General features: G+C 40.3%; 1 pseudogene; it reads right to left on the minus strand.

The window, feature by feature from the left end:
* Positions 1-20,649: 20,649 nt before the first annotated feature.
* LOC101719429 (snRNA-activating protein complex subunit 1 pseudogene) lies at positions 20,650-21,997 on the minus strand (annotated as a pseudogene).
* Between the last annotated feature and the right edge of the window lie 225 nt (positions 21,998-22,222).

Raw genomic sequence — 22,222 nt, forward strand, 5'->3', positions numbered from 1 at the left:
ACTGGCCAAGAATAGACCTTGTGAGAGAGGGAGAGAGTGGCCAAGAGGTCAGCAGGCTTTACCTCCTTGGACTCTGAGCCAAGCTTGTCCACTTCCTGCAACTGAGCCAGAGTGAACAAAGCCAAGTTAGGCAGGAGTCAGGCCTTCTATTCAACAAAGTTGACTTAAGGAAGCCAAGGAAAAGTAGAATTTCAGGGCAAGTTTTTTGTTCAGTAAGCCGACACCTGGAAAAAGTTAGTCAAAGAAAAGTAGGAAGGTAATGACTCCATTAACTTGGTTCTGGGCTAGTGCTTCTCAAACAAGGAAACTGAAGCAGAGCATACCAGAATCCCAAATGTCCTTGGACCCTGAAGCTCCTGTAGGGCCACCTAGTTACCATTTATAAAAAATAGTTTACCTGTTGATCTGCAGTGGATTGGGCACAAGGGCAACTCCTTTTATCATCATGCTTTTTTTTGTTTGTTTGTTTTTCAGTTTCTTAATTTGTGGCAATCTTGCCTCAGCCTCCTGAGTGCTGGGATTACAGGCATGTGCAACCACACCCAGCTGTGTTTTGGTTTTGTAAGGGGGTTGTGCTCTCTTGGTCAGGCTGGCCTCAGACTCCTGAGCTCAGGGATGCTCCCATCCCAATCTTCCTGCTAGGCATGATTGTGGGTGATGCCTCCAAGCCTGGCTTCCTTTCATCTTCATGTTTTTTCCAGACCTTTCAGAGACTGAAGCGTTTAATCAAATCTCTTTGGCCGGTATATTTACCATTCTCAATTATAGATGTTAAACTTTCAGTTCTACTTCTTTATTTAAAAATTTTTTTTTGACACAGGATCTCACTATGTAGCCTAGGCCAGGTTCCAATTTGCAGTCCTTCTGCCTCAGCCCTCCCAGTACTGGGATTTTAGGCATGTACCACCATGCCCCACATCTCCTTTTTTTTTTTTTTTTGGTACCGGGGATTGAACTCAGGACCTTGTGCTTTTAAGGCAGGCCCTGGAACCACTGAGCTAAACCCCTGACCTTCCTGTATCTCCTTTTAAAAAGTATTTTTTCACAGTTGCCTAGTTTCTTAATTACAGGGTTATCTATTCAGTCCCTGCTATATTATCTGCTCCCTCCCACCTAAATGAACTAACAGAGGAGACATCTGTTTGACTGTCTTGTGGTTTCTGTTTTGCTTTCTGTTTGTTTATTTTGATACTGGGGAATAAACTCAGGGGCTTTGCGCTGAGCTACATCCCCAGTACTATTTTTATTTTTGACTTTGAGACTGTGAGGTAGGATCTTGCTAAATTACTAAATTTCCCAGGCTGGGCTTGAACTAGAATCCTGCTGCTTTAGTCTACCAGCATGCTGGGAATATAGGGATGACCCATCACACACAGCTGTTTGACAGTGCCAAGAAGGCAAATGACAGTTTCTAGGAAGAGAAGGGAAGGGACACAGCAAGCTGCACAAAGATATGAATTTGAACACTAATTAAATCTGTCTTTCTTTTTTCTTTTCAATACAGGGGATTCAACCCCAGGGCCTTCATACTGAGTTGTCTCCCCAGATCCTTTTTTATTATTATTATTTTTTTGGTACTGGGGATTGAACTCAGGACCTTGCACTTGTGAGGCAGGTGGCGGCACCACTGAGCTAAATCCCTGGCCCTCCAGCCCCTTTTTTATTTTTTTATCTTTAGACAGTGCCTCACTAAATCACTAAATTGCCCAGGCAGGGCTTGGACTTATAATCTTCCTGTCTCAGCATCCCAGAGTGCTGGGATCAAAGGTGTGTGCCACCACAGCCAGCACTAATTGAATTTTTCCTTTCTTTTTCTTTTTTAAATAGCAAAACATTTATTGGTACATTTTAGGCACACATAATGATAACACTCACCATAGGGAATTTGCACCTGTACACAATACAACCCGCCTCTTTTTTTCCCATTCCCCTCCCCTCAAGCCCCCTTCTCCCTATGTACAAAGCTTTATTTCCAGTTTTTCCTTCTATTTTCACTTTTTTTTCCTGTCCCTTCCTTCCTTTACCCCTCTCCCTCCCTTGTTCCCATTCCCATCTGAACATTTTCTTCCCATTTCCCAGTATCTGTTACACATTTTAGTCCTTATTTTTCCACTTTCGCTTTCTCACACAAGAGAAACAGTGCAGTATTTAAACATGTGTGTCTGATTTATTTCACTTAAGACTATGGTCTCAAGGTGCATCGAGTTAGCTATAAATATCTCAAGCTTGGGCTGGGGATTTAGCTCAGTGGTTTTGCCACCTGCTGCGCAAGCACAACGACCCGAGTTCAATCCCTGGTATCAAAAAAAAAAAAAAAAAAAAAAAAATCTCAAGTTTATCCTTCTTTATGGCAGAGTAGTACTACACTGTGTAAAAAAAACCCCACATCTTCTTTATCCATTAATTGGTTGATGGGTATTTGGGCTATTTCCAAGATTAAGCTCTTATACACTGTGCTACTATAAACATGAATGTGCATATATTGCTGTGGTATGACGTTTTTAATTCTTTTGGGAAAATACTGAGACAAGGAATCTCAGTCTTGTTTTAATTTTCATCTCACAAATAACCAGTGATGTTGAACATTTGTTCATATATTTATTTACTGTTTCTACTTCTTCATCTGAGAAGTGACTATTCATTTTAGATGCTCATTTTTGATTAGGTATTTAAATTTTGGGTGTCTAATGTTTTTGAGTTCTTTATATATTCTAGATGTTAGTCCTTTGTCTGAGGAATAGCTGGCAAAATTTTTTTCCCACTCTTTGGGTTGTCTCTTCACTCTGTGGGTTTCTCTTGCCATGCAAAAGCTTTTTAATAAGATGATCTCAGTTGTTGATTCTTTGTGATAGTTCCTGTGCATTAGAGGTTTTGTTCATAAAGTCTTTGTCTATACCAATGTCTTCAAGAGTTTTACCTATTCTCTGTTCCAGCAGATTTAGTGTTTCTGTTTTAATATTTAGATCTTTGATCCATTTCGATTTTAGGTTAGTGCATGTTTTAGTTTCAATCTTCAGCATGTGGAAACCCAGTTTTTCCAGCACTACATATTTATTTTTTCTTTTAAATTCTTTTATTGGTATATCTTAGGTATACAATACATTTACATTCATCATTGGGATCTTGTACCTTTACATAATCCACCTTGGTTCTTATTTTTTCCCCATTCCCCTGCCCTGCCTTCAACCCCTTCCCCCTCCTTTATTTGCATAGGCTTTGTTTCCATTTATTTTTTTATCTCATATTTTTTCCTTGCCCTTCATTCCTTTCCCCTACCCCTCCCACTTCCCCTACCCCTTTGGACCTTTTCTTCCTATTTCACATTATCAATTATTCATTTTAATCCGTATTTACACTTTCAGTTTCTCATACCAGAGAAACTATTTGGTATTTACACATTCCAGCACCATTTATTAAAGAGGCTGTCTGTCTTTCAGGAAAGCGTTTGGCTCCTTTGTCAAAGATAAGGTGGCTGAGTGTGTCTGGGGTTGTTTCTGAATCTTCTAGTCTGTTTCATTGATCTTCAGGTCTGTTTCTTTTGCCAGTACTGTGCTGTTTTTGTTTTTTGGTACTGGGGACTGAACTCAGGACCTTGCACTTGTGAGGCAGGCTGCAGAACCACTGAGCTAAATCCCCGGCCCTAGTACTGCACTTTTTTTTTTTTTTTAATCACAGTAGCTTTGTAGTAAATTTCAAGTCAAGGATTGTGATGTCCCCTGCCTTGCCTTTGTTGCCCAGAATTGTCTTTACTATTCTAGGTCTCTTTTGGTTCCAAATAAATTTTAGGATTGTTTTTCCTAATTCTGTGAAATTATGCTACTGGAATTTTGATCAGAATTGCATTAAATCTGTATAACAATTTTGTAAGCATGGCCATTTTTCCTTTATTGGTTCTTCCTACCCAGGAACAAGGGATATCTTTCCATTTTCTGATGTCCTGTTCAATCTCCTTTTTTCAGAGAACTGTAGTTTTCAATGTAGATGTCTTTTACTTCCTTTGTTAGATCGATTCCTAGGTATTTCATTTTTGGGGGATGCTACTGTGAAAAGTATTGTTTCCCTAATTTCTCTCTCAGTGAGTTTGTTATTCATGTACAGGAAGGCTATTAACTTTTTTTGTTTTGTTTTGTTTGGGGTTTTTTTGGTACTGGTGATCAAACTCGGGTCCTTGCGCTTGCGCAGCAGGCGGCAAAACTACTGAGCTAAATCCCGGCCCAAGAAAGCTATTAACTTTTGAGTGTTGACTTCGTATCCAGCTATGCTACTGAATTTGGTCGTTAAATCTAGAAGTCTTTTGGTAGAGCTTTTGGGGTCTTCTATGTAGAGTTTCATGTCATCTTCAAAAAAGGATAATTTGACTTCTTCCATTTCTATCCTTATTCCTTTTATTTCTTCCCCTTGTCTAATTGGTTGTTTCCAGAACTGTATTGAACAAGAGTGGATGGGGTCAGGGATTTAGCTCAGTTGTTCTGCTGCTTGCCTCACCAGCTCAAGGACCCGAGTTCAATCCCCGGTACAAAAAACAAAAAGAGTGGTGACAGTGGACATCCTTGTCTTGTTCCTGATTTTCAAGTGAGAGCTTTCAGTTTTTGTCCATTTAGTATGATCTTGGTTTGTCATAGATGAATTTTATCTGATTGAGATAAAGACCATCTATTCCAATTTTCTGTAGGGTTTTTTTTTTTAAACATCATGAGTGGCTGTTGTACCTTGTCAAATGCTTTTTTTTCTGCACATACTGAGAGGATCACAGGGTTTTTGTCCTTGGCTCTGTTAATATTGATAGGGTTCTCTCCCAGGCAAAATGGCCTCAACGGTCCTACATTCTAAAATGACTTCAGTTCCTAAAATGGTTCCTGCTTATGGAAATGAGCCACTTGGGAAAAGTGAAACCTACCCCCTCTAGAGAAACAAAACCTAACTTGTTGCTCCACCCTGCTACCTGTGTGATCCTCCCCTTCCAATCACCTGGTGTCCCATTGCCTGCCCAACAACCCGACCAATTCTCAACTCTCAGGATACTCTCTCCATGGCACTGCCCTATATAAACCTCACCCTAGTTAGTCTCGCTCTCTCTCGCCATTGTTTGAGACATCCCAGTAGCTCTTTCCCCCAATAAAGCCCTGCCTCAAGTGCTCCTGTTTTGGCTCGTTTTCTTTCAAATACAGTGTATTACATTTATTGATTTGCATATGTGGAACCATCCTTGCATCCCTGAGATGAATCCTAGTTGTTCATGGTGTATAATCTTCTTGGTGATTTGCTGCATTTTGTTTGCCAGTATCTTTTTTTTTTTTTTTGGTACCGGGGATTGAACTCGGGACCTTTTGCTTGCGAGGTAGGTGGTGGAACCATTGAGCTAAATCCCTGACCCTGTTTGCCAGTATCTTATTGAGGATTTTTGCATCTATGTTCATTAGGAAGATTGGCCTGCAGGGCCGGGGATTTAGCTCAGTGGTTCCACCGCCTGCCTCGAAAGCGCAAGGACCCGAGTTCAATCCCTGGTACCAAAAAAAAAAAAAAGGAAGATTGGCCTGTAGTTCTCTTTTTTTGGTTGGATCGTTCTATGATTTTGATATTAGGGTAATGCTTGCTTCCAGGACTGAATTTGGGAGTATGGCTTCCCTTTCAATTTCATTAAAGAATTTGAGAAGTAGTGGCAAGTAATTGAATTTTTTATACTTTACACTTCTCTTTTAATGGTTGCAAAGTTTTATTAAAGGTAGGAAAAGAAACAGGCTCTCCAGAGGAACTTTGGGAGAAGCAAAAATAGGAAAAGAAGTACATTACCCCCTACACATGAGGGCGGACCACATGCAAGAGAGAACATAGTGACCTACCTCTTACTTTGACATTTTTTGTTTTTTTGAGACAGGGTCTCACTATGTAGTTCAGGCTGGCATTGAACCCACTAGAAGCCCAGGCTGACCTCGAACTCACAGTGATCCACCTGCCTCAGCCTTCTGAGTGCTGGGGTTACAGGTATGTGCTACCATGCCTGGGTTGACATATTACGCATAGTGATCTTTAAAAAATTTTTCTCCACCTTTCAGGGAACTGAAAGTCCTTAGAGGGAATACTACTCTGGCAGTCTGAGGCCAGAGGATGGCAAATCTGAGCCCAACCTAAGTAACTCATGAGGCTAAAAAATAAAAATGGGCTGGGTGTGTAGCCCAGTGTGCAGTCCCTGGACCCAATTGTTCCCTCTTTGTTCTTTGCTTCTGCTTTCTTTAGCCTTTGTCTGTAACACAGACTGCTCCTCTGGGCTCATCAGAACACTCATTCTGTTTTATGCAATGAAGTGTTGCTGAATTCTAGAATAGAAAATAAAGTGAATTGAGATCTTCAGGTGGGAGGAAAGTGTGAGGTAGGATAAAAGAAATAAAGTCAGGTAGAAAGGAGACAAGGAAGTCAAAAATTTAAAAATTATATTTTAAAGAAAAATTGCAGCTTCAGAACACTAGCTTGGTTCATTTACTTTTTTATTCCTTCTCCCCAAACCGCAAACCTGGGCAACTCCCTTTCAGGGTCTGCACATTCCCTTTTACTTGCAAATGAAGGGACCTCCCTTATGGCATTTCCCAAAGGAATAGCTCACTAAGGGTGGGCTGGCCTCTCCCACCCTCTAACACTAAGACTGAGACTGAGACTGAGACTATAGATTCTCCAATTCCACAGGTTTCCACCTCCCAAAACACACAAATGATCCCCAGTGCCCAAATACATCATGTCTCATTTCTCTGAGCTCCCGCACTCCACCCTTGAGTGTATTTTATGTCTACTCCTAATAAATTCTTCTCTAGCCTCTTTTACTGACACATCCTGAACATTCTTTTTCTGGGCAGGACTCAGTGAACCTGCATACTTACATTGAAAGGGCAGGTTAAATTCTCAGTACCGGGGATCCTCAGACCCAGCCTGTGACAGAGGGGACAGGAAAGTAAAAAGAATTAAGATGTAGGCCAGGGATTTAGCTCAGTGGCACCGTGCCTGCCTCACAAGTGCAATGTTCTGAGTTCAATCCCTGGTACCAAAAAAAAGAATTAAGACGTGTGTTATGTACAAGTACTAACTCCCCATGATGAATGTAATGTAAATCATTATGTACTGCAAACATGCAATAATAAAAATTAAAAATTAAAAAAAATAAAAAATTAAAAAATTAAAAACTAAAAAAATCTTTAAATTGTTAAATTTGTTCTTTGACAGATCTGACAACACTGGATTATCCTGCAAGGTATCCCTTTATCTACAATTCCACAATCCAATATATATTTTTTTATATTACTCATTTGGTGGTAAAACCTACCTTGGACTGTCACAAGATGATTCATAGTCCTTCTTTATCTTAGTGTGAATATTCAAATGATTCATTGAAGATTTATTACTATGTTCAGTTAGGAGACACTGCCCCAGGTCCTGTTCTATCAAGTAGAATATAGGCCCTTTTAGCTTTTCAAAATTCAGGAAGGGCTAGTTCAGAGGTAGAGTACTTGCTTGACACGTGGAAGGCCTTAAATTCAATCCCCAGCACCACAAACAAACAAACACAAACACAACCCCTAGCAAATTCTGAAATAAAACTGAGTTTTGAGCAAAATTTCATGGACTGTATTTTTTTTAAAGCATACCCCTTGGATTGATATGAACCTGTATGTGAATCTTTCACTTAACCTCTTCAAACTTCAGTTGTTGCCTTTTATCTCTAAGACAAGGATGAAAGTAGCTAGTTGATAATGCTGTGAACATCTTTACTTGTATGACTCACACATATAAAACACAATGGACTGAAACTCAGCTCTCCTACCCCATCTGCTTCTTTGTCCCCTGTCTCAGGGCATGGTCATCTTCCTACTCATTTGCTCAACTCAGAAACCTAAGTGTCATCCTTAGTTTCTTTAAGATTATGCACAATTTTTTTTGGTACCGGGAATTGAACTCAGATTCTTGCGCTTTTGAGGCAGGTGGCAGAACCACTGAACAAAATCCCTGGCTCAGTTTCTTTAAGATTAAATGAGATCATAAGGGTGGGCTGTAACCTGTAGGACTGGTGCAATCATAAGAGGAAGAGATGCCTTGGTGTGCACCCACAGAGAGAAAACCAGGCCAGAACACAGAGAGGAGCTGGCTGGCTGCAAATCAAGGAAAGAGGCCTCAGAATGGAGGTCTTCAGAAGAAACCAACCCTTCAGTACCTTGATCTTAGACTTTGGCCAGAATTCTTTTTTTTTTTTTCTGGTTTTTTGAAACAGGGTCTTGCTATGTAGTTCAGGCTGTCCTTGAATTCACTATGTAGCCTAGGGTGGCCTCAAACTTGTGGTGATTCTCCTGCTTCAGCCTCTCAAGTGCTGGGATTACAGGTGTATGCCGTCATGCCCAGCTGGCCTCCAGAATTCTTACAAAATTTGGGTCAGTCACTACAGTTTGTGGTATTTTCTTGTGGCCACCTTAGCAGACCAACACATAAACCTTCCTCTGTCTCACTACAGTGTATTCATAATTCTCCCACTAGAGTCTGCACCACAGGCTTTTCTACATTTTTTTTTTGTACCAGGGATCAAACTCGGGAACTTGCGCTTACCACTGAGCTAAATCCCTGGCCCTTGCACCACAGGCTTTTGTAATTACAGTGGCCCCTTCTTAGCCAATGACTAAAGCTGTGGATAATACCCTCCCCATATATACTTTCTCCTCGAACATATATTATTATCATAAAATTTCACATATAACTATAATAAAATTAAATTTACATTAGGCACAACAGGAGATTGACAACAATAATGAAACAGAACAATTATACCAACATACTGTAATAAAAAGTGAATGTGGCTTCTCTCTCAAAATACCAAAATATACTACTGTACTCTCACCTTTTTTGTTTGATGATGTGATGAGATGAAGTGAGGTGAATAATGTAGGCATTGTGACTTAGTGGTAGGCCAGTACTAAGAGTCCTTGTACACATGCACTGTCATACCAGGACAGCTGAGCTGAGCACTGAGATGGCTGCTGTGTCCTTAACAGGTGGGTAGATCCACGTCGTGAGTATGGTGGATAAAGAGGTGATTCTCACTGAAAGCAGAACCGAGAGGGGCAGTACAAGATTTTATCATGCTACTCAGAAAAGTAAGCAATTTAAAACTTACGAATTGCTTATGACTGGAATGTGAATTTGATATATTTTCATACCATGGTCAACCACTAGTAACTGAAACTTGATGAAAGCATAGCCATGCATAAGGGGGGACTACCATATCTTTTGTCCCCTCCCTCCTTTTATAACAGAAGCCATCACTGCCACTGAACCATGCTCTGAGCCCCTCTCCTGTTTTTCTTTTCTTTTCCTTTTCCCTCTTCCCTTCCCCTTTTCTTTTCTTTTCTCTCTCTCATCTCTTCTCTTCTTTCAGTATTGAGGACTGAATCCAGGGTCTTCACACTGAGTTGTGTCCTCACCCCTTTATTTTTTATTTTGAGATAGGTTCTTTCTTAGTGGCCCCAGTGGGACTCAAACTTGTGATCCTCCTGCCTCAGACCTCCATAGTACTGGGGTTACAGGTGTGTGCCACCACAGGCAGCTTTCTGTTTTTGATGATTTTTTCCTACCACAGGCTCTCATTCCTATCCAGTAAATGTAGCTGCAGTGTGGATTACTATTTAAGAGTTTGACAGGACAAAGACTCAGTAGCCACTTCTGCAGATGAGGGGCCAACTGGCTCAGTTTAGGAGTAACAAGCCTTGGTGATCAGGGGAGAGAAATGACTGTGAGGGATGGCATCTGCTACTAGGGAGCCCACTGACCTGATTCCTAACACAGGCCCACTCCCCAAAGGGAGTGCATTTGTCTGCTGGGGTTCTGGGATAAAGTACAATGGACTGAGTGACTTGAACAGAAATGTTCTCAGGATTCAGGAAGCTAGAAGTCTGAGATCAAGTTGTAAGCAGGGTTGGTTTCTTCTGATACTTCTCTCCTTGGCTTCTCCTCCCTATTTCCTCACACATTCTTCTTTCTGCATGTATCTTCATGCAAATTTCCCCTTCTTGCAGGACATCCACCTCACTGCATTTTACCTTCATTACCTCTTTTTTTTTTGGTACCAGGGATTGAACTCGGGACCTTGCACTTGCAAGGCAGGTGGTGGAACCACTGAGCTAAATCCCCGGCATGCTACCCCAATTCTATCGTCACCCTGTCACCTGAACCACAAACCTTCTGGATATGCCACAGGCACTTCAAACTCCACATCATTGCTCCGGCCCGGGTTCTGGCTTTCATGATTCAATTTATGATTCCATCACTCTCTCATCTATGACCTTCCATTTTCTTTAAAAAAATCACTAATCGTTTTTTTTTTTTGAGACAAGATATTGCTTTGTAGTTCAGGCTGTCCTTGCACTCACTATGTGGTCCAGGCTGGTCTCAAACTCGTGGTGATTCTCCTGCCTCAGTCTCCTAAGTGCTGGGATTACAGCTGTGTGTCACCATGCCCAGAAGTCAATTTTTCTTGACATCTCAACTAATCCCTCACTTTTTATTGTTAACTGATAAAACCATGTTTCCCCTAAAATAAACCCTACCTGGAAAACAAGTTCTGGCATTACTTTAGATTCTATCCTTTTTGTTGTGGGTGGGGTGGGGTACCAGGGATTGAACTCAGGTCCTTGTGCTTGCAAGGCAAGCAGCGAAACCACTGAGCTAAATCCCTGGCATTCTGGCATGACTTTAGAAGAGATATCTCTTCAAAATAGGGCACAATAGGGCTCATTTTCAGGGGATATCTCTTCTAAAATCAAGCTAGAATTTGTTTTCCATGTAGGTCTTATTTTTTTGGGAAACAGGGTATTTATGACGTAGATGATGTGATGATGGTGATGATGATGATGATGATGATCTGCTCTAGCTAGCATCACTAAGTATGTCTTTCATTCTGGTCACCATCTCTGTAGTTATTGGAGGAATTATTTCTGTTTTGATTTTTCCTGAGCCTTGTTCATCTGCTGTTATTTCCACTGTTACCACTTCAGAGAGCCCAGGTGGGTGGCTTTCAGATTGTTCTACCTCATTGGCCCCTGGGTTTGCCTTTGGTGAGTGGAGTCTGAAGAGGTTGCTTCTTGTTTAAGTGTCTTCTCATTTTCTATTTTTTTTTTTTAGTTTGATTCCTGGGTCGATACTAATAAATTGCTTATGGCAATTAGCTTTATTGACATTATTCAGAACCCTCAGGAAATGACTACTTCTCAGGGGTGTCTTCTAGGTGTAGCTGGCTTTTGGGTTTTGAGTCTGTTGCAAGATCCTACCTCTTCAATGGATTGGGGATAAGTTGCTGCCTACTTGGCCCAGCCACCAGTTCTCTGGCACTGGCCTATAGTTTTTGTTTTAAAGACCCTTATATAATCTCAGTCTTTGTATACCAGGAAGAACAACTGATTAGCACAATTATGTCACCTTGGCTAAAGTAGTACCATCAACAATAGCAGTAGCATCCCCAATGAGAAATGTAAATGTGTTGTATACCTAAAATGTACCAATAAAAGAATTTAAGGAAAAAAACCCCACCAGTAGCAGTAGCATCAAACACAGCTTAGAAAAATGACAAACTGTGGTAACTATTAATTTGCCACCTTTAACTATAAGAACTAGATTTGTGGTTATATAACAAAATCTAAAATGAACCAGAAAATTGTATGCAATAAATATGCCCTTAATATGGTGATTTCACCCTTAGGGGAGAAGATATAAAAGGGGTTATGGGAAAAAAATAGAGAAATAGAAGAAGAGGAGGAGATTAGAAGCAAGACCAGAGGACAAAGGAAGATCACACAAACTTTGGGAAACTGGTGAAGAAGACAGGAGGGAGAGAAGAAAGAAATAAAAATAACAACAGAACAACAAAAATGAACTAGAAACCATGTTCAAAAAAAGAAAAAACAGAACAACGGGGCCGGGGATTTAGCTCAGTGGTTCTGCCGCCTGCCTTGCAAGTGCAAGGACCCGAGTTCAATCCCCAGTACCAAAAAAACAAGAAAAGACAAAACAAAACAAGAATTAGAAAAGAGGAAAACAGAAAAAAGAAAACAAAATAGAAAAGGAAAAAGAAAAAGAAAGAGAAATGTCCAATTCAAGGTGTTTCTCTGTTGTCACTGGTAGACAGAGTTCAGAGCCGAATTGATTAATCCTAGCAAGCCAGCCATAGCTTTATGGTGGGGTAGTGGATAATTTCAGCCAGCCTGCACCTTTAGTTCCACTGAAGTTCCAGCCAGTTTCTGGCTATGAGACTGTAACAGAACTTGTTGAGCCTGCAACAGTCCATGTGCCTCCTGCCAGCTTGAACTCTCCCTGCCGACTTGAATGCCTCTCCCTGACCTCCAGCTGACTTGAATGTAGCACCCTCACTGAGATACCAGGAGCCACTAAATGGAGTTGGCCTGTAGCTGTTCTGAGCTCAGTTGGCCCCTCTCTAAGACAGCTTCTAGTCAATCACCCTCTCCTGGGTGATGTCTGAACCTGAGTAACTCACCAGCCACTGCTGTCTGCTGCATCCACTGCTCAGATCCACTCGTGTGCTTCTCTTTGGAGGCCTCTGGGGTTGTCAGTAGTTACTGTGCATCTTCAGGTTTGACCTGCCATTCCCATGCTGTGTGTCTGGGCTTTGGAAGAAATTGCTGCTTGCTATCTCCCTCCTGTTTGTTGAAGTCTCTCTTTGGTCTCTCCATGGACTTCAATTCTCACTTCAGATCTTTCCTGGATCCTGGGGTTCCTCTCCTTCTCCTCCTCATGCCACTATATTCTGGTGTCAGGACACCAAATCTTGGACAGGCTCTTTCTCTGATGCTCCACTCTGCCATCTTCCTGGAAGTCTACATGATGATGGTGATTTAGCTTTGGCCACAATTATTCCCACCCTTCTCAGCTTCAATAAAACAACTTTAACTGTGGCTGGATTCACAGCAAGACACAGAAAAATTGATAAATATTGGAATATGGAGGGAGTGGGACCCTGTATAAAGGTGAAAATGAATAGCAGTTCTACCTATTAGTATGAATGAATCTCAATTGAAAATAAAATTCAGTCATAAAAGAACATGAGACACAGTTTACTGATTTGGTCATGAAAAGTGTTCTACCTCTGAGCCATACCACTAGCCCTCTTTGAGAATTTCTAAGACAGTTGTTATGGCTCATGTCTAGATGTCTCCTCAAAGCCTCACTGATCATAGGTAGGATTTTTCAGAGGTAGATCTAGAGTATGTGGTGCTGGGAGTAAGGGTGTGTGATTACTAAATAAATCCACTGATTGGTTTGGCATAGTTCTGAGTGTGGATAATGGGAAGGCCCAACCTGGATATTAGCATTACCAACCCTAGGGGATAGAATAAAAGGGACAGAAAGGGTTATTGTTGTCATTCCTTGTCCTTTGCTTCTTGCTGCCTTCTGCCTACCATGAACTTTCTCCTCTGTAGTGCCCCTCTGGCATGTCACCCTACCACCCAGCTGACTGTGGACTGAAACCTCTACAAACTGAGCTACAATAAACCTTTCTTCCTTTAATTTTGGGTGTTGGATATTTTGTCTCAGCAATGAGAAAAGTAACTAAGATAATTATTTTAAAGTTTTTATCTAGTAATCCACTATCAGGTCTTTTTCAGGGAGAGTTTCTGTGATTGATTGATTAATACTGGTAGTTGAACCAAGAACCATAAACAGGCTAGGAAAATGCTGTAGCATTGACCCCATGCCAGTTTCTGTTTTTGTTTTTACTTTGGTACTGGAGATTGAACCCAGGGCCTTCATACTGAACTGCATCCCAGCCAATTTCTTTTTTGACACAGTGTCTCACTAAGTTGCCCAGTCAGACTTAAACTTGCAATCCTCCTGCCTCAGCCTCCCAAATGTTGGAATTTTAGGCATGTACCACCATGACTGGTTCCCTGCCATATTTAATTTAATTTTAGGACAGAATCTTGGTAAATTGCTAAGACTTGAACTTGTGATCCTCCTACATCAACCTCTTCAGTAGCTAGGAGTACAGACATGCACCATCACACCCGACTTTTGTTTGTTTTGGTTTTAGTTTTAGTTGTTACAGGTTGTTTCCATGCTGAGGATAAGACTGAGTCATAAATTTAAACCTTCTCAGAACTTTTATGAGCCTGCACCTTTCCCTGTGTATGCATGGTAACTCTAATTTCCCTTATGTATGTGGTTGCTTTTGCATGTCCTAGTCTTTAATATCTGAAGTGGGGGTGGGGAATGGGTCAGGAGCTTCCCTTTAATTCCCTCTGGAAATCACTCAGCCAGAGCCAATCAACACAGATCCCCAACACTGGAGGACTGGGCTGTTTTTGACCATTCTGCTCCCACAAGCTGTGTGCAAACTGTTCCAACAACACACACAGAGCTGCCTGCTATGGGTTTATGGCTGGGCTCTGGGTAGCTGCTACTGTGCTAAAAGCTGAGCTTGACCAATTAACCGTAATTTACTGTCCCAAGGCTTCCCCAGAGTTCCAAAAGAGTGAAGTTCAGGCAGACTGTGGTCTAGGTGGAGAGACAGTTCCAGTACACCATACTCTGTCATTTTCCTAGAATTCTTCACAATTATCTTTTGGATGCCATGATGCATTTTTTATTTTTAAATTTTTGTTCTGTTTTTTGAGACAGGGTCTCACTATGTAGTTCAGGCTGACCTTGAACTCACTATGTAGCCCATGCTGGTCTAGAACTCAGCCATCCAGTGCTGGGACTACAGATGTGCACCACCACACACAGAATGATGCAATTTTTAGTGTAAATATTGAAGCTAGGCCTCAATTTGTGGCTGGTTTTTAGGATGTCGTCACCATTTTATGTACCAAGACCTGAAAAACATGGAAAGATGCTCAGGCTTCACTATTGTCCCTGAGGAACCCTTTAAAAGAACTGATTTTTAAACATTTTTTTTAATTAGTGTTTACATGTTTGCAATTCATCATGGGGACTTGGGACATGTACACATTGCATCTTAATCCTTTTTACTTCCCTTTCCCCTCCCCTTTCCAGCTGCAAAGTCTACCTCCCTGTTTCCTCTTGTCTATCAGGGGTAGTGATTGTTCCACTTCATTCATACTCAATGAACATGATGTGTTAAGCACTTTTTTTGGTACCAGGAATCAAACTCAGGACCTTGCGCTTGCCAGGCAGGTTCTGTGGCACTGAGTAACATCCCCAGCAAACACTTTCTGAACTTAAGATCTCTGTTCCCTATTCTTCATCAGTCTCACCTTGAGCAAGAACTAGGGTCAAAATACTATTTCCAGACTGAGTGTGGTGGCACATGACTGTAATCCCAGCACTCGGGAGGCTGAGGCAGAAGGATCACTTTGAGTTCCAGGCCAGCCTAGGCTACAAAGTGAGTTCAAGTTCCAGGTCAGTCTGAACCTACATAGTGAGACTGTCTCAAAAAAAAAAGTTTTCTGAAAATTTATTGGGAGAAAGAAAGCTTCTGCCTAAGAGACAGAAAGGTGACCGGAAAGTGGGTTACCTGCCACCCCACTTTTCAAGGATGTTTTATACAGTAAAGCCATGTGGTGAGGTGGGTACAAAGTGGGACAAAACTATAAGATCCAATGGAAATTTACAAGGTGAGCATGAGGTGGGGCAAAACCATGACCAACCAATAAGATACAAGTACAGTCACCCAGGTAATATTGATTAAATGGGAGTCAAACGGGGGAGCAAGTCATGTAGCAGGTGTACTAGGATTCTCAGTAAGTGCGGGTCAGGGATATTTCCTGGAAAGGTTGGGTTAAGACCTTTCCCCGCCCCCCAGGTGATTGATACCTACTTAGAATATCAATTACTTCTATTTATCCTAATGAGTGTGGTAGGTTCTCTCCTTTTACAATGCTGGCCTTCAGTGAATGTGTCTTCACTGTCCTCCATGATGGTTCCTTGACTGTCCTCCATGTTGCCTTCTCATGGGCTGGCCCTGTCTAACTGCCTACAAGATATCTAATTAACTTACCTGTCTGCAATATTCCCCCTCTGAAGAAGTACCCTTAACCGCTGTGAGGGGGCAAAGGGTGAAGACTGGTCTGGCTACTTCCAGCTGAAGAGGGTTGCAGTTGTGATCAGCAGTTAGAGTCACTCTACAGAGGGTCTATCTAAAGGCCTTCGATGGGTGCCAGGCATTGTCATCTTGGTAGTTGTATAGCTTTGAGTCTGGAGGAGACAAAGCCAAAGAAACAGTTAAGAATTAATGGGGCTGGGCTGGGGATTTAGCTCAGTGGTTCCGCAGCCCCCCTTGAAAGTGCAAGGTCCCGAGTTCGATCCCCAATACCAAAAAAAAAAAAAAAAAAAAAAGAATACATGGGCCAAATTATAAGGTCAGCAGGATTGCTATGAATATAGCCGACAAGTGTTTCCACCGGGAGGAACTAGTAATAGCCTCCCACAAAGAGGATAAGAAGGTCAGGGGACTTCAGAATCCAATAGAGAAGTCATATTGTATAGTTTAGCAGTTACGAATTGTTTACAAGGTGGATCTGGTGGATCCCGGTAAAAGAATTCTAGCACATTTGTCATTGGTCCCATTTGTATGACTGTTTGGAGTTTAGCAGCCTCTAGGCAAGAATAAACAAAGCTTTTAGAAATTAAAGCATGCATAATCTAAGCATGAGCACACTAGAATGATAGGATGGGGAGAAAGTCACACTTAGAAATTGAAACAGTGATTGTAACCTGCTGGATTTTAGATTATTTCATTGATAAAGGCTATGTATAAGTCTGATACTTTAAGAAGACAATTTGAAGAACAAATCTTGCTTGAGAAATTTAAAACTCTGGCTGAGCTCTTATAAATTTTACCATAGTTTTTCCCTAATGATCCATAACTGTAGTCAGCTACTGGTGTAGCTAGAAGCTGCCAGAAGGGGTCAGTGTCTGGAGCCCCTTTTTATGTCTAGCTTTATTACTCTGGCATTATTTTATACCTCTTTTGGTTATTCTTTTCTGTTGGGTGTTTAAGACCAAGTTAAAGTGACACCTGTGTCAAATCAGTATGAACTTCTTGCTATGTATCAAGGTCAGTTAAGTCTCCTCAGGCATTACTTTGGAACAATGAATAGAGCTTCTTAGCTCCTCTGTCAGTGTCAGATGTCAGGCTGGGCCACAGCCTTGTTTAACCATGCTGTTTCAGTGAAAGCATGGGAGATTTTTTTCCTCTTTGTGACCCTCCTTTGGCACATGGTACATTTGTCCTCTGGTGCCCAGCAATCTCCTTGCTCAGGAGTTGAATGACTTACCAAAGATGTAGGATCCTGTAGGAATGGTTCCTTTGTGTCCTGGATCTTTGTTGACCTTGAGGGGCCAGGGCCAAATTATTGGCTGTCCTCATAGCCCAGTTACCTTTCTAGTTTTGGTCTCCAAACTTTAGTTGTTGAACATCCAGAAGAGAAGATCAGTGACATAAGTATTTCAGTGGGAGCAGTGAGCTTAACTATTACAATAGTTAAAACATCAATCACTGTTGAAGTATAAGGCACAGTTAGAGGGCTGTTATTTCTTACCAACCATGGTTCTTTTAGTAGTTGAATCCCTGCAGAATGTTAATAAACAACAGTTATATATTGTAGAGAAACTTAAGATTAAGAACTACAACATATTATTTTAGCATGGCAATCATGATGACATTTTCTTTGTAACACTTACATATCCATCTTAGTACAGAATAGTCTTTCAGTCAAACACCTCCAGCTGATCACAAGACTTTAAATGACATAAAGAAAGCTCTTATTTCTTATCCTTTAGTAGGATGCCATCTAAAGAGAACATACATATTGGCCTATAAATAAATGTACCTTATGAGTTCATAATGTTTAGCCTCTAATTTTAGTGTGTGACATTGTTTCAACTGTTTGGTGACTGAACATCCCTAAGTGTGGTGACATATATAGCATACATCACACAAATTTTTAAGAAAACTACTATTTGACTGGCTCTCTCATGCTGGCTTGATATGTACTTCTTATCACAAGTAGCTGGAGTGCAAGAGAAAGGCAGATACCTGAGTCAAAAAAGATCATTACCATAAATAATATCTTAGGATATTTGTACACTCAGAAGGCATGAATATATGTATACATATATATAAATATATACATATATAATATATATATACATATATAATATATATATATACACATATATTATATATATATATATATACACACACACCATGAAGTAACAGTGAGTATGAGTTACATGAATGCTTTGCCCTTAATTTTGTTTTGTACCAAGAACATTTTAAATAAAGCCTTGTTTTCCCACAGAAAACTTAGACCAGGACCAATGTATACATATCACAATAATATATTTAGTAATGTATTTCCCATGAGGCTGTGGAAATTATTGGGGTCCTCTTTGTGAACAAAGGCTGGAATAAATTTTTCCAGGGAGCTGGTCCTTTATTTACCAAGGGGAGTCCTGTCCAGCAGTTTTCCTAAGCCCAAGAGTCTTTATTATCTTAACGAATTTTTAGATGACCTGTGAGAGCCAGATCATAACCATTAACACATTATTTTTACCAATGAAAGTTTCCCAAGTTATACATAGACAACAATATGTACTGTATTTGTAAAACCAGTTGACATTATTTAGATCATCTGGCAACCTGGGGGAAGCATGCCTTTAATTATATTTATCGATAAGCTTTTTTTGGTATGAACACCAGTATCTCAGCTGCACTATCTGTTGGAAGCAGAGAGATTCAGAGTCCTCCTTCCTCTTTGTGCACACAGATGGCTCCAGACTGGTTCTTTGTGAAATACCCAGTCAATATGATGCTGATTTGGATCCACCATCTCTCAGGCTGGCTCATGTGTCTGTGTGTGCCCAGGAAAGTTACTTATCCCTCTCCAAGCTTTAGTTTCTGGGGAGTCACTAAAAGTTCCTGTCAGGCAAGACAGATTCAAACATTGGTAATTATATAATTATGCTTCTTGTTCCTGCCCATTTGCTGAACCCAGACAAGGAAACCTATTAACTCTATGTAAAATAGGAATACACAGGCACTGGTGAGAAGAGTGCCTGTTCCCAGCTGGACAGTGATTTTAGTAGAGTTAGAAACAAAGGAGGTGGATCATGCCCTTCCCTTCATTCAACTGAACATTACACTACCCCTAAAGGTGATCCATGCTTCCATAATCCTAAAACAGGGAAGTGTGAGCACCTCCCTCCTCTCCATTCAACCATAAACACAAGACCACCCTAATGATTATTCAGGTTTAAACTTAGGGTGTTGCACAGATTGCTGACATCAAAAGAGACAGGGTCGGGGATTTAGTTCACTGGTGCCACCACCTGGCTCGCAATTGCAAGGTCTTGAGTTTGATCCCCAGTATCAAAAAACAAAAACAAACAAACAAAAAACCACAAACAACCCCCCCATTATATTTATCTATAAGCCAACTTGAGTTATAGGCAAACATCTTAAAAAATCCAAAATGCCAAAAGAAAAACATTCAAACAAAGCAGCTGTACATGTTGTAACAAATTTGAACAGACAGACACATAAGACTTGTTTATAAACCAGAGTGCACTCAGATGTATTTGGCCAAGTTGAATTATAATAACTTCTATAATTTTTAGGTTTATAGTTATAAAAAAGACTAGTCAGAACTTTGTAGATCAATTAACAGAGATCTCTTGTAATAAGAACCAAAAGGAATAAAAATCTTGTACACTTGTGAAAGCAAAGACCATTTTAAAATAGGCCCTAAACTGACAGTTTATCTGACTGGAATACCCAGCTCTACAGGCTTCTCATTGTTGCTTTGATAACCATAGTTATTTGATAGCCACACGTAATTGTTTCCTCTAAAGGGACAAACTGTTAAATATCTCCAGGGTGGTGCTCTCAGGCCAGGTTTGGGTATAGAAGAGACTAGGTGACACTCTTTGGAGCTAAGTATGAATTCTAAACAGTGAGGGAAGAAGGCCTGCCAAGGCTCCAACCTGCTGTGCTGCAGATGTCTACCTATGACAGTTTTTTTCCATTTTGGAAAAACAAAACAAAACAAAGGAAAAGAAGACATCCTTGTCTATCCCTCTTGTTCTGTGCCCAATCTAAGGTGTACCTTAGATTTTATCTTATCCAGTGCCAGTGGCAACAGACTAGAGGTGCAAAGAAGTGGCCAGAGCTGGGTTAGGTGTTCTTATCATTTGCTAATTTTTTAAAAAAAGGCAAAATATTTATTGCAGTGAACTATCCAATGCACAAAATAGTAAATATTCATCATATGCAAGTCCATTACCATATTGTAGGTAGAAAATCATTTGAAAAGATTTTAAATAAAATAGAAGCATCAATGTTACCAGAACTGTATTTAGACAATATCACAAAAATTATGGAAAATAGTAATAACCTGAAAATAAGTTTATTTATATTACATTTTATTTTTTTATTTTTATTTTTATTTTTGGTACCGGGGATTGAACTCGGGACCTTGCACTTGTGAGGCAGGCGGCAGAACCACTGAGCTAAATCCCCAGCCCTATATTACATTTTAAATGTAATTATCTCCATTTATGCAGACTTTTACAAAGAAAATGTTAAAAATTAAAATTCAGAGTAAACTCTTACTCTCTTTAACCGTGTTAAAGTATTCTTATTTCAAATAAATTTCAGTTTTCCAGAAGGATTATTTTTAATACTGGCAGTCTTCCTGTTCAGCCCACAAAATATAAATCTTTTCTTCTGTCAGCTCAAAATTTACAACTCCACATCAAGCTCTTTGTTCAGTGTTTTCTTTTCCTCTTGGGTGCAGTGAACTCTGTTTCACTAAAACTATCATTTTCTTCTTCCTCTTCTGTAATTGCAGGCATACTCAAACATAAAGATTTTTCTTCCTTCTGCACATTCCGCACATTACCTTTGCTCCTGGAAGATACCTTCCTTTCTGCTGACTTCACTGCTGGCTTGGCTCTTTTCTTCTTAGTTGCTTTGGTTTGTCCTTGCCCAGATGCAGGATCAGAGTCAGAAATGTTAAGCTTGACTTGACGATGCCTTCTTGACTTGGATGCCTGAACTGAAAAGGCTTTTGATTTTATTTTTGCCAATGATTCAGCTCTTTCACATCTCTATGATTCTTGTGCAGTTCCTTCTCTCTCCTTCATATTTAAGATCTGATTTTAAGGATGGATTCTGTCTCTGCTCCACTGCTGATGTTCCAAAACTATGTTCTTAATATTATCAAAAAAATCATCCTTTATCAAGCTGAGGGCTTTGTCTGGTTTGGACTTATCAGCTGAACTTATATGCTTCATGTTTTGATAATGCTCACGAACATTTAGCATTTCCTCTAATACATCAGAAGTGGTAAGTTTCATTACATGATCACATGGGTCCTTAAATTCTTCTGTAACTTCAGCTCATTGTTTTCTTCATCATATATGAAAGCAATTTAGGGATTGCTGTGAAGTGAAATGCTCTGTCTAGTCATAGCTTCCTAAAAATATAAGCTGCATCAAAATGTTATGCATTTATCAAATCTTGCTGAAATTTTAAAACTTCATCCCAATCCTTCAAAGCAACTCTAATCTTTTCTTTTGGTTGACACAGCTGGGTATTATATAATCCATACAGCAGATACAAAGCATCAACTCTGATGTGGAAAGTATATGGAGGTAAAAAATATTTCCAAGTCAAAGCTAAAGCCTCTTTTTTAAATGCATTCTTTTCTAAATTTCTCATTTTGCCACAGAAGATTGTCCCAAACTTCCTCTTCTTCCAGAGCTCTGTGAAGTCCTCGAAGTGTACACTGCCCATCTCCTGAAAGCAGCTAAGCAGCATCTCACAATCAGCCTGCAAGCAGGATGAAGTCTCCATGGCTGCGCGGTTTGCATCCAATACTCAGCTCTCATTCTCTAATTTTGTCTGAAGGCTGAAAGACAGATAAATGTGGACTAAAACTTTTACATTTATTTCTTGAGAGTTTCAGGATTAAACCCAGATCAGTTTTCTATATGGCCCAGAGATAAATGAAGATCAGCTTTACTGTGGAAAGATTCTAGGGAGGGGAAACTCCTCATTCTGGAAGCTTTGTCTTGAAATCCAGCAGCCACAGAAGAGCGAAGTGCCTTGAACCAAACTGTGTTATTTCTCTGGGGCAGAGCCATGGAGAAGGGACAGAAGAGTGCCTTTAAGTATGGCACAAGAACTAAATCTTAACCATCTCAGGTGTAGAAGGAT

This window comes from Heterocephalus glaber, unplaced genomic scaffold (genome assembly GCF_053883595.1).
Source record: "Heterocephalus glaber isolate CG9 unplaced genomic scaffold, H.glaber_assembly_v1.0 deba00001497, whole genome shotgun sequence".
In the NCBI taxonomy this organism is placed as follows: domain Eukaryota; kingdom Metazoa; phylum Chordata; class Mammalia; order Rodentia; family Bathyergidae; genus Heterocephalus; species Heterocephalus glaber.